Genomic DNA, 14,365 nt, shown 5'->3' with positions numbered 1-14,365 from the left:
AAATGCTGAGACACTATTCTCCTTGCAAAGTTTGTGTAGGATCTCTTTCAAAGGATCTCTACTAGTGAATTCACACCCTCTGTGTGAGTGTATACAACAAAACCAAATGAACCATGACAAAGTACTTCATATTAGAATGGTTTGTTGAGGGCTAACAATAAGATCTCTCCAGATGTGCTTAGCCAAATTGTATACTAACTTAGATCACCATTAAAATGTCATCAGAAAACTCTCTATTCTATGGTGATGTTTTTGCTTGGAGTCATGAAGATAAAAGCCTAAAATGCATTTTTCAGGCAGATATGTAATTAATTTTATTAAACAAATCATATGAAATGTAGTAATCCAATATAGGGACACAGAAAATATTTGTTCTCTCTTCTGTTTCTCTGTGCCCATTGTTTCTCTCTGTATCATTGTTCATTTTGTGTGTCAGCTTGACTGAGCCACAGTCTCCAGATTAAACATTATTTCTGCGAGTGTCTGAGAGTGGCATCATCCAATCTCTTGATGGTCTCAATATAACAAAAAGCAGACGAAAGGAGAACTGTTTTCTTTCTTGCTTATTTGAGTTGGGACATTGGTCTTCTGCTTTTGGACTAGAATTTATACCATCATCTCCCATAATTCTTAGATTTTCAGGCATAAACTGAATTATACCACTAGCTTTTCTGGTCTTCAGCTTGCAGATGCTAGATCATGGGACTATTCATATCTACTTATCATGTATGTATGTACATATGTATGTATGTATGTATGTGTCTATCTATCTATCTCCTAGTGACTGTTCCTGAGTCTTTTTTTCAAAGTTTTAGCTGAGATAATCAGATTGGCCCAACCTCTTATACACTCTTAGTACATTTTAGTATGGCCAACCTGTGGGGTTGTGCTGTGGCTCATTGTTCAGCCAACAGTGACAGTGAAAACAGAGTCTTTGAGAAGAGGCATCAGAATGACAGGTAAGATACAATTATATAACATACGTAAAAAAGATATTTACTGCCACCAAGCTCTAGAATAGAATATGTCAAAGAGAAACTAAATTTACCAAAGGGAAATCATGTTTATAAATTAATAATATATTCATGAATAATTAATGATCTGAAAAGGATATTACACACTTATTAGAGTTAGTAGGATGAAGAAGGATTCAAAGATCCATTTGACAACAGTTCTACATAGAATACGGTATTCAACTGATAAATACAGTTATTGTGTTTGACCTTAGACAAGAACCTAAGACTGTATATACCCATGTGTTATGAAATTGAAGTACAGTTGAACATTTTTTTGTTTTCCTCCTGTATTTTGTGGTGGAGCTCTGTAAAGGGCAATTTTCTCAGGAATTGTGTACTTAATATTACACAGATTGTGGAAGAAAAATTGCAATGCGTGTACAAAAGTTGGGCATCATTAGGCCATAGTGTGACTAAAATAAATTTTTAAGTTTGAGAATTATTCTTTTCTACTACTTACATAGGTTCCATATAAATTGTTTCTTTTTCTTCATGATCTTTTTTCTAGGAAAAGTCATATATTATGTCCAAAGCAAACTCTTCCATTAGTGATGATATCTTCCCACACACAATGAACCAAATGCAGATAAGGCAATTCACAAATACTGTTATTCTTAACAATTTAAATGGATTATCACAAATTCACTTCAATTTTATTGTTATGGTTGTGAAATAAATTATTGGGGTCTACCTAAAATAGATATAACCTTTCTCTCACTGACACTAAAGTGAATCACTTGTAATTATCCTACAATGATTACTTCTATAATGTATTGCAACAATTCCAGAAAAGTGACAAAAAGAACCCACGAATTTAAAACATTCCATAAACTTTTATGCATAAAACATCCACTAATTTTGAAAATTATGTAGAAAAGAGTAAACTGGACAAAAGGTATAGGACACAGGCAAGCATATGGTTAAAATAAATCATATATCCAGCCCTATGATTTTTATTATGCAAAAATATATGTTTTACAGTACAACAAAATATATAGGCAGTTGGGGCAGGGGGATAATTTCCTTACCAGCATTGTTTTTCTTTTCCTATTCTTCTTTTTCTCTCAAATTTTTATAGCACCAAATAATAATAACATTAGAAGTTGACATATTAGCCCGTAACCTTAAATTAGCAATCCCTTGATTGCTAATCACAGTTTTTTTTTCCTGCATGCACCTAAATTTCATGTAAATTTCATGTAGCTGAAATATTGTATCTCCCATTTTTATTGTATCATAAGCCATGTCATTAGACCAGATGACTGAAAGAATGATAATGCTTTTAGTTTGGAGGCAATGCAATGAATCACCAGGAAACTGGTGGCAGATGTATCTTTCCAAGAAATAACGATGGAGGGCCAAAGAATACAAAAACTTTTGTACCGAAGTGAAGTAAGTTGAGGAAGTTCAAACTGGGGCACTTTAAATGATCTCGGTCATCTTGTTAGACCTGTGCCAAGGGAATTACTAATTTAAGGAACATCATTCCTTTAAGGTTATTTACTCATATTACGTTCATTGCACACTAATAGGGGATGGAAGAAATAAAACATGTATATGACTCAAGTTTTCTTTCTTCTTTTCTTTTCTTTGCTTTTTTTAGGAGATTATATTCTCTTGTTGAGGCAGCAAAATACATACTATGCACAGACAAAAATAGCATATCATATTTTTGACAGATGTGTTATCTGGTTACCTGAAATCAAATTCTGATGCTAAAACTTAGTAAATAAATCATATTAGACAATACATGTTTTTCTGGTGGCCAGTTTTATTATCTGAACAATGGAATAATAAGTTTTCTATAACTGAATGCCTTATCTAAATCTTCTGAAGAATTCCATAGGAGTACGTCTAATTATTATTCTCATTCCTACAGATAACAAACCAAGAACCAGAGAGAGGATGAAAAATATGCCAAAAGTTACATGGTTTATAAGCTGGGGTTGGAATAATACCTGTATATTTCTAGGACCCACGCTCTTATCTTCTACATTATGCTCCCTTTGACTATTCTCTTTGACTACTTGCCTCAGGGTCAGATGCAATAAATGAAATCACTTTATAAATAGTAAATTTTTTATAATGTTAGTTATTATTATAACTTTCTACATATTCTTAATGGATACTATTTGAAAGGCTTACACGATACTTTTATTAAACTAGCATTCCAAAATTTAAACCACCATAACATTACTGGAGTCATGGTTTCACTTTTTTGGTCAGGTTTTTAGAAATGTATTGTTAGAGATAGCTTCAGTATTATAGACATGGCTCTATAAAAACTTTAGGTCCTTTTTTTCTCAAACTGTTCCAGATAAATTCTAATATCAAAAATATGAGTATCATGATTTTCTTTCACACATATTGCCAGAATATTTTCCAAGATAGCTGCAAAAATTTACAACATCACCTCCTATGTTTAAATGTGCTAGCTTCATCACATTCTCATCAACATTACATACTACATAATTTTTAATACATTTTTAAAATAAGATTTATATTCTAAGATTGTTTTGTTTTAATTTCTTTCACTATTACATGCATATTTAATTATATTATATGTTTGTGGTATGTTTTGTCAAGTCATACTCACACAAATATATTTGTTCTTTATTCATTATAAATATTAATTTTCTCATATTTGAGGTTACATATTAGATGACAATTGTTTCTTTTATTTCATTCTTTTCCACTCTGCAAAAAAAAAAAAATTAAAGTTGTTATCTGAAGCTGCCAAAATAGGTGGAAACTAGTCTAAGTACTTTTGGGTCACTGTTTGTATGATTTAGTACATGGACTCATTTTAATCATATATCCCGATATATAATTAGGCAAGAAGTTGTGAGGACTCAATTCACACGTGAGATAATATCCGTGCACAAGCCACAAAGAGTTGAAATGACTGAAATGTCAATTTACCTATGTCTAAATAACTTGTTTTTATGCACAGTGAGATTCCCATTAAATCCTTTTCCTAAAAGAAGTTAGATTTCGGCACAACAATTTCCTGCTGCTTTTTCATATGGCTCACTTTCCTCTATCATTATATTTGAAACTGCATCATTACTGTTGCAGAACATGAACTTATGATATGTGATGATGCTTTGAGGTAGAAGCACCGCAAATGAGAGTTGAAAGTCGTAATACTTCCTTATCCTTGTCTTCAGTTTGGGGATTGAATACATTCTTTCTCTTTTCCCCTCTGTTTGTGTGTGGCTATAAAAGACCTTTGTGGTTTTGGCTTGGATCTTTATTTTTTTCCCCAATATAATTGAAAATACTATATTTTCATTTCTATTTCATTTCCAAGGCTTCTCTGTGCTGTAAAAATTCAGGGTTAAATTTTAGGTTGTATAAAGAACTTTTTCATAGACAACAGAATGAAATAATATAAGTATTTTACATGACAAACAGTCAGCAATTTCTTCATAGCTTTCCTGAGAGGAAGGAGCATTTCCATAAAGGGAGAAATACTAGGGAAAATTTCAATAAAGGCCATATCAGAAAGTAAAATTGATATCTATAATAAATCACCTTCTGTACTCCAGTGCCAAACAATGTCTTGACTAGACCTAGAAGGATTATTACCAGAGTGCTTTGGTGTATAATAATTTTGGTATTTTTTCCTCTATATATAGCTCTAAAATCTTACTAGTATTTGAAGTTGCACTCCATATTTTTCCTTCTGTAAAAGATATTGCAGTCTGGGATTTTTAAAAGTCAAGTAAGGAAGATTTCATTTTCTTTGAATTTACAAAAATTGACCAAAAAATAACAATAAAATTATTAGCTATTTGGCATGAAAACAACTTTCATAGCAAGATTATATTTTTAAACTTCCATGTAACAGGTTAGTAGAAGTACAACTTTCTCATCTTACAGCTATTGGAACAGCTAACATATACTGAGTGGTTTCAAAGAAACATAATTAGCAATTAAAACTACCTGGGTTTTTGTAACCTAATAAGGAGTGAAATCAGTTTTTATAAACTAAAGGAATTAAATTTAGACATATATGAAGGACATTTAGACTAGATTGTTATCAATTATAACATTATAATCTAAATCAATCTGGTAACAGATTATTCCACACTGCTATTACTAATATCATTTATAGATGTAAAAAAATGAAGCTTAAATAGACTAATTAATTTGGACAAGATCATAGGACTTGCAAGTGGCAGGTTAGAATTGAAATTCTGATCTATCTGACTCCAGGACTCAGGCCCTTTTGGCTGCTAATTTTGTACCCAAGACTTCATTTGTCTATGTAAATTCCTTCTATGATCACAAAGGTATTTTGTTCTTCATCTTTAACAATATGTAACTAATCTTTTAGGTAATAGTACCCTTGCTATTTAACCAATGTAACAATAATAACAATGATATATCCACATAACTATTCATTAGAATCTGTGGTAAATGTTTGAAGCAATTATTATTATTATTATTATTATTATTATTATTATTATTTTGGTACTAAAAGCTGCCTTATTGTTTACATTTTAAACAAAAGGTACCCAAGATTTAGAGAGGTGAAAGTCCCAGAACAATTTTGCACAAGAGGAAATGTTAGAGCTGGGATGCAAATTTAGTTCAGGCTCTGCAAAGCCCAAGCAGGCCTTAACTACAGGGATATGGTTTTCCTCACCTTCTTCTCAGTTGCTTAGATGAGTCTCCTTTCTCAGTCTAATGATGTATGTTATCATTTCTGCAATCACAGTATATCCCGATACATGGCTTAAATTCTGTTTACAAGAGGCTATATTACAGGGCTGTAAAAAGTATGAGTCAGGTTAGAGGCAGGCAGACCTGGGGTCAAATTCCATCTTCCACGTTAGCTAAATATTCACTAAAGGTAGAATAATTGGCTTGCCTAATTTCTTCATTTGTAAAAGGAAATCATAATGGTAATTAAATTCTGGGTTTGATTATTAACTAAGATAATACATACAAAATTCAAGGATAGTGACTGCGGCCTAGTAAGATTTGTATTATGATGCTTTATTTCTTTTCACCCCACATTTACTTCTCACATGTGTCTCTCCCTCTTTTCCAAGGACAGCAACTTCCATTCCTTAATTCAGACAATTGGCCTTGAGACTAATACAATTATAATAACCTAAATATATATTGGATTACTTTGACTACTCGTATGGATACTGGACATATATGCTTCTTTTGGGAGTCAAACTAGTCTGTGTGTGTGTGTGTGTGTGTGTGTGTGTGTGTGCGCGCGCCTGTGTGTATATTCTTGTGCTTTGGGAGAATGTTGGCTGTTATATTAATTTTGTTTGAATATTAATTTAGTTTAACTGTCACAACAACTATCATTTACCAAGTGCTGATAAATTGCTAATCTCTGTGCTGAAAGTTTGTTCTTGGCTATTTGCTATTATTCTACATAAAACTTTGACAGGCAGGTACAATTATTATTCCCACTTTCTAGATGAAGAAATCTAAGCTTAGAAATGTTAAGTAATTCATCTAAGGTCTCATAGCTCCTAGGTAATAGATCCCAGATTCAAACTGAGACCCTCTAAGACTTTATTTTTACTACTACAAAATACACATGCTTATTTGTACATCATGGTCTATTTAATTTTAGATTCTACACTTAAGCTTTTAGCCTTCAAATATTCTGGCAGTGTAGCTAGTGAGAAAATAGAGTCTTCATTATCCTGAACATTTAGGGTAACACAGACAAGGCCACTTTACCTATGAGAAGCATCAGAGGTCTTTCAGGTATTTATCACCTTTTCCTGATCTAAAAGAGAAGAGGCTAATTAAATTAACCACATTGCTTACCCTTGTCCAGTTTACTTGCTATAATTTAAAACTAGCCCATTTTGATATCAAGACAAGCCACAGCCAAATCCATTTTCAAATAGTATTTTACCGTTTGGCTAATTTTAACTATCTGATTCAATGAGAAAATTAAATACGTAATGTTTCCTTCTTAGAGGTTGAAAATATAATTAATATAGATATGGGTAAGTAGGAATTATTAAAGACACCTTAATGTATTCTCTTCATCTATCACTTGATATTTGCGTGGGTCAGATAAGTGCACTGATGTTGACATTTCCACATTTTTTTCCAATCTTACACACAGATTTCAGAAATTAAATTTATAATACTTGTATGGGAACTTCAATTGACATTAAAAAATTAATTCTCCAAGATGTTCTCTTTTTTTCAGGAGAGTTAGTAACTATTTTACCTTATTTAAATGGAAGTTACATGTCTGAAAGCATCACCAATATGAAGCAGAGTGAACTCCACTGATATTATAGGTCACCTACATAGACATTCAATTTTATGTGTGAAGGCTAAAGATGAGATAATTCATTCAAAGATGTATATTTGGAAAAGGGCCCGAGTGAGATGTCTACAAATTAAACATTTGGCAAAATTCCTTAGATAAATGGAAAAGGTCATTTTGAAAATTTCGTTTGGTGGATTTTAACAGCTGCACTATAAACTGTAATTGCAATTTAAACAACCTCTGATGCCACTCCAGAAAGATCTTAACCTTCTCAACCTGTCACCCCTCAATGCTTGCAAGTAAGACACAAATATAATTTTATGAGCTGCTGGAGAAATTCCCCAATTATTACTTGACTCCACAGTTATTGTTACATGTAACTGACACAAAAGTTAAACATGATCCATGATTCTGTGAAGAAAAAAACATAATACTTGAGTATGTAATTCCAAATGTATTCATAGAAGAGTCAGAAAATAAACATATTTGATCATTTAAAAAATAATCATTTCAGACTGATTCTGTATGGGTGGTTTGTTTGTTTGTTTATTTTTATATTTACATCCAAATTAGTTAGCATATAGTGAAACAATGATTTCAGGAGTAGATTCCTTAATGCCCCTTACCCATTTAGCCCATCTCCCCCTCCCACAACCCTTCCAACAACCCTCAGTTTGTTCTCCATATTTATGAGTCTCTTCTGTTTTGTCCCCCTCCCTATTTTTATATTATTTTTGTTTCTCCTCCCTAATGTTCATGTTTTGTCTCTTAAAGTCCCCATTTGAGTGAAGTCATATGATTTTTGTCTTTATCTGACTGACTAATTTCACTTAGCATAATACCCTCTAGTTCCATCCACATAGTTGCAAATGGCAAGATTTCATTCTTTTTGATTACCGAGTAATACTCCATTGTATATATACACCACATTTTCTTTATCCATTCACCCACCAATGGACACAGAAAACACAAATAATCCAGTGAAGAAATGGGCAAAAGACATGAATAGACACTTCTCTGAGGAAGACATACAGATGGCCAACTGACAGATGAAAAAATGCTCAACATCACTCATCATCCGGGAAATACAAGTCAAAACCACAATGAGATACCACCTCACACCTGTCAGAATGGCTAACATTAACCACTCAGGCAACAACAGATGTTGGCAAGGATGTGAAGAAAGAGGATCTTTTTTGCATTGTTGGTGACAATGCAAGCTGGTGCATCCACTCTGGAAAACAGTATGGAGGTTCCTCAAAAAACTAAAAAGAGAACTACCCTACGACCCAGCAATTACCCTACTAGGCATTTATCCATGGGATACAGGTATGTTGTTTCAAAGGGACACATAAACCCCCATGTTTATAGCAGCACTATCAACAATGGTTGGTTTTTTTTTTTTATTTTTTAATATTTATTTATTTATTTATTTATTTATTTATTTATTTTTTTCAACGTTTATTTATTTTTGGGACAGAGAGAGACAGAGCATGAACGAGGGAGGGGCAGAGAGAGAGGGAGACACAGAATCGGAAACAGGCTCCAGGCTCTGAGCCATCAGCCCAGAGCCCCACGCGGGGCTCGAACTCAGGGACCGCGAGATCGTGACCTGGCTGAAGTCGGACGCTTAACCGACTGCGCCACCCAGGCGCCCAATATTTATTTATTTTTAAGAATAAGAGAGGCAGAGCATGAGCAGGGGAGGGCAGAGAGAGAGGGAGACATAGAATCCAAAGCAGGTTCCAGGCTATGAGCTGTCAGCATGGAGCCCAACGTGGGGCTCGAACTCCTGGAATGTGAGATCATGACCTGAGCCAAATTCAGACGCTTAACTGACTGAGCCACCCAGGTACCCCTATGGTTGGTGTTAAATACACTGAAGACGGCAGTGTATATTTTCAGGATCGATTTAGCCTACCTGAAAATATTATATATTTCAACAATTTTATAGCAAGGTTATAACTTTTGGTAAAATAAGGTTTATAATATTATATTCATTTTTCATTGGGAAATTCAGACACATTCTTTTGGAAAGAACTTAGTAAATCACATTCAAAACTGTGAAAGCCATAATAAATAAAAATGATGAAGGGTGATTTTTAAAATATAGCACTAATGACATTTAAAATGTGTCAAAAGAAAATCATAGAAATAACAAATCTTTAAACAGCTATTGGATTACTCAGTGGGATAGGAGGATGTAGAAGTACTAGGTCCTTATACCCTTATTTCACAATTTGGCTAATTTCAAATTTTTAAGTATCGTAATAATTTATACCATTATGGTCTCTTTTCTCCTATTCATTTCATGAAGTTATTTTCTCTTTCAAAAAACCTTGGTCATCAACAGATACCAGAGTGTGTGCCTACTGAAAAGATTTTTTTCAAAAGAAAAATAGTGTGGCAACACTTTCCACACTGAGTTTTCTGCTAATTTGAGGTATGTTCCATCTGCATTACTCTAGATAATTAGTGTGGAGCCTTGTGCTAAAACTCTTTCAGAAAATAACAAATACAAATGAATACCAAGGAAATTCAGCAAAAAGTTTTCTCTGTCATTAAGAAATAAATCATAACAAATCAACCTGTTATAAAACAAGAGTTTTTTGAGTCAGATATTAACACCTAATATAAAGTTGTCTTTTTCAGTGATTTAGATTTTTAAATGAATACTGCATATAATGAATCGAATGTTCAAAGAAATAGTGTTCTCTTCTAATTTGAAATTTCTAACATAAAAAATTAAACAGTGCCATGTATATTTCCTTATCTTTCATTTATCCTTGCCTTGTAATGTTTTCCTTAGATTGGCATAAACAAATCAATGAAATTTTAGAGAAGACACTGAAAATCTCTACTGTATTATTATACACATTCAATAGTTATTTTTTTATTTCTTTTCAATGTTTATTCATTTTTGAGAGAGAGAGTGTGAGCGGGGGAGAGGCAGAGAGAGAGGGAGACCCAGCATCTGAAGTAGGCTCCAGGCTCTGCACTGTCAGCACAGAGCCGGATGCGGGGCTGGAACTCCAGAACCGTGAGATCATGACCTGAGCCAATGTCAGATGCTTACCTGACTGAGCCACCCAGGCGTCCCTCATTATTTATTAATTTATAAATAAACTTAAAAAAAAAAAACCCTAACATTTACCTTGAACTTTAGTGTTTTTATGTGCTTTCACATAAATTGTTACTTCATTTACATTATAATGGTAGTTTCACTAGTGATTCTTACCTTTAACATATGGGGAAACTAAGGCTCAAACATTTTAAGGAAATTTTCAATACTCAATATTCAATATTAGTGAAACAAATTTAGAACTCAAATCTTGATCACTGAACCTCATATATTGGTCTGTTTTATCATGCTGCTGAAGGGTGTTAGTATATGTCACTCCAAAATATGCCACTTTGGTATGAAGGTTATTTTGATCTAAAGGCACTTGCAAAACAGCAAGTACAAAACACTGGGCCTCCTCTTTCCTTCCTGAAGGCAGGAGAGGAAACTTCCACATGAAAGATGTCCTCTCTTTAACAGAGAAGAAGAATGTCCTAAGAGATGGGGAGCCCAGGCTGAGAAAATTCTGTACAGATATTGTCAAAAAACGACTTTTATCTTTCTTTAGTGTCACCATATATTTTGGTTAATTTTCCACAATTGCTTCTCTTTGTTCAGCTTAGTATATAAGCACTTAGGTTTTGCCACTTCTTTGAACTTTCACTTCCTTAATGAAGACTCCCGTGTCATGTAAAATCTATATTAAATAAATTTGTATGATTTTCGTTTGTTAGTCTTTTGTTACAGAGCCCCAGCTGAGACCTAACATGGGTAGAGGAAAGATTTTTTTTCTCCCCTATACCACTCAAGACATTTTTAAGAAAACATTAATTATTTTCCCTGATTAGATCTCTATAGAAAACCAATAAAATTATAAATGGAGTTTAAACTGAACCAGAAATAGTTCTGTATATGGAAGAAGAATTTGGATAATTAAAGTTAATAAATTATGACAGGCAAAAATAAACACAAGCATATGCAATTAAACTAGTGCCACTGAGGACCATATCAGCTATCTGACAGAAATCGCATATGCATGTTATTTATGTAGATGGATAAAATGACAGCACAACATAAGAACTGTGTCACTCTAATCTCAAGTCTCATGAATACAATTATTCCTTAAAGGAAGAAATTATTTTAGTTTACGAAAGGATGAAAAAAATGACCCACAGAAAGATAGAGAAAGAAAACCAAATATTCTTCCCAAGTCAAAATTCTCAGCTTGTGTAGGGACTTTAGTTTAATAGCAGTGCCTACTCTCTGGTGCACTCTGAAGGGATGAGCCAAACCATTAGAGATGTTACATTTTTGACATTTCATTAACCACAGATCTTTCTTTTATTTTCAATAGAGCCAAGTTAAAGTTGCAGATCCCATGGCACAGGTGCCCTAGTCAAGTATCTCCTTTGTCAATAATACAACTTCTAATTAGATGTGGTCTAGCAACTTCGTATGAGATATGGAGATTAAACCATGTATTTTTTAACCAAATTAGGTAAACATCAAAGGTTTTTGAAATTCATTTCAAGACAAGAGATTAGCTTCTTCAGCCTCTCCCTGCCTATTACAGCTTCATGGGAGGCTTACCTGGTAGTACCATGGAATGTTCCTATAACTCAAAGTTCTACAAGCTTTTAGATACTCAGTGAGATGTGTTGACTTCATTCAGAGCTCCATAGGGTATACAACTATATATATTTTTAATACTTACCAGTGAGTGTGCAAAACAGGGCCCTTAGACACTAAGAGCCTGCCTGGGCCACGTCCAATTATTTAGGCTCCCTGGTAATTTGAAAGAAAACGAAGTGTAAAACCATAGTCACAAAAAAATGTTAATATTTTACATTTGACTAGCTCAACCATAAAACACACAAAATACAATGACTTAAATGTAACAACATTACATTAAAGGTTCTTTTTTGAATGTGAAATTTAGGCCAAATGTACTTTTTGGTTTCTCCATAAAATTAGCCTTGATATAACAGTCTTAACCTCGTCAGGGGTGTGGAAAAAACAGTTTGAGTTTAAAACTTTTGGAAAAACCAAACCGTAGTTTCTCAAATAAACAGTTTTAAAAGAATACTCAATTAAATATAGGTATTATAGTTAACAGTAGAGTGTGTGTGTGTGTGTGGGGGGGGTAAATATTGGCTCTGTTATTTGTTAGCTGTATAAACTTATGTTTTGTTTCCTCTTTTGTATAACGCGAATAATAATATTACTTATTTTATGGGGTTGTTGTAAGGACTAAATGATTTACTATTTATGAAGTGCTTCAGAGAATTCCTTGGCAAATATGCATATATATTTCTTGTTAAATAAATAACAAAAAAAGCATTGTATATTATGTTAGTCAACTTCTGTAACAAACACCCCCCAAATCTCAGTGGTTCAAATTAATAGAATTTTGTTTATAACAATATCATGTGAGTTTGGAGGGTCCACAGAAAAATCATACTCAAGGGAGTCAAATAGCACAATAGTTCACTTCTGTGGTTCTCTCATCCCGGTGTGCCTCTCAGGTATCCTCTGCATTCAGCTGGTTGACACACATATGAAGAGAGTATATGGAGGCTTACTTAGTGTGTTTTACGAGAGGTATGCAATTTCTACTCACACTAGACCTCAGTGGCATGGCTCTGTCCAAGTGGAAGAAGGCTGAGAACTGGTAGTCTTTCTGTAAACACAGGACAAGGAAACATGGTTGATTTATGTCTGATGAACCAGGAACATAAATAATAAATGTCACATAAAGATTTTATCCAAAAGAGTTTGAAAACACTCAGCCCCATGGTACTCAAAGTTTATAAAGAATCTCAAATGAATTTTTGCCTTCCACATTCTTTTTCATTCCAATAAAGATGCAGGAGTCAGTCTTATAAAGATGGGGAGTAAGATTGGCAATTAGGTATCTTTTAAATCAATTGGAAATTATTGTTAGTTTGACCATGTAAATACAATAGCTCTAGTGTATTTATGAAGTCTGTTTTCTTTTGGACAGATCTAGTTCCTTTCCCTCCCCCCAACTATTTTTGGTTTGTTTGTTTTTTATGACCCTAAAAACCAATTTCTCCAAATATTTTATCTCTATTTTAGAGATAAAATAGCTGATTTTATCTCTAAATATTTCTGAAAGGCATCCATTTCCCTCCATCTCTTTGGGATAACTTGAGATCAAATTATCATTTTTTCTTGCCTGGACTATCACATTGACTTCTGAACTGCTCTCACAGTATCTACCTTTGCTTCCTTCCAATTTATTCACTGCAGCCATTTGGTTTTATCTCCTAAATCTTTTTATAACCAGCCCATGTATTTAAGTCTGTTCCACAAAATTCTAATGTAACTGACCCATGTTTCCTTTGGTGTCACTCTTTATCTGATCTCTACCACACCAGTCATCCTTCAGTTCCAGGACATACTGGAATGCCTGCTGCCCCAGAGCTCCAGCAAATGCTATTCCTTACGTCCACAAGTTTCCTTCTCCATGCATTGGCTACTGAATTCCTAGTTATATATGAAATATCTGAGATAGTTCTTCAAAGAAGCAGTGACCACCTAGACTATATATCTCTTTGTTTACTTTTACACTGCACTCTTAGTTCTCAGTCACAGCACTTTTTTTTTTTGTAATTGTAACTAAATAATAAATGCTGCCATTAGATATATAATCTCTGTGTCCTTACTAAAATGTTACCCACAGAAGAGTGTGTTGATCAGAACATTATCTCTAGCACCTGGCAGTATGTATTACAAAGAAATATTTTGTATTATAAAGAATAGGTATGCATGAATAAATGTGGTTCATTTCAATTCCACATCACCAGATAACTTCATTCATTTCCCAATTTACATTTGATGTCTTATAATATACCAAGGATTATGCTATATGTTATAGATTCAAATTTGAATAATACTCTGGTCTTCACGTTGCTGATAACACAGTGTGGGGACAATAAAGAATGGAAATAATTAAAGGCAATAAGCAATACGTGGCTACAAAGTTCATGAAGA

At 33.5% G+C, this 14,365-nt stretch overlaps 1 long non-coding RNA gene across 2 annotated transcripts in view; it reads right to left on the bottom strand.

Annotated features, from left to right (window-relative positions):
• Positions 1-1,933: 1,933 nt before the first annotated feature.
• The window catches only part of LOC121013589 (uncharacterized), a 175,757-nt gene continuing 163,325 nt past the window's right edge, over positions 1,934-14,365 (bottom strand). For both annotated transcript variants that reach the window (XR_005782794.1, XR_005782790.1), the window contains 5 exons: positions 12,969-13,028; positions 12,063-12,133; positions 6,738-6,786; positions 5,671-5,794; positions 1,934-3,713 (listed from right to left, as the gene is read on the bottom strand). This is a non-coding gene — a long non-coding RNA (uncharacterized LOC121013589). The remainder of the gene's footprint in view (positions 3,714-5,670; positions 5,795-6,737; positions 6,787-12,062; positions 12,134-12,968; positions 13,029-14,365) is intronic.

Source organism: Herpailurus yagouaroundi, unplaced genomic scaffold, assembly GCF_014898765.1.
Source record: "Herpailurus yagouaroundi ecotype Mexico unplaced genomic scaffold, PumYag 29, whole genome shotgun sequence".
NCBI classification, from domain to species: domain Eukaryota; kingdom Metazoa; phylum Chordata; class Mammalia; order Carnivora; family Felidae; genus Herpailurus; species Herpailurus yagouaroundi.
This window is presented reverse-complemented; position numbering and strand designations above follow the sequence as displayed.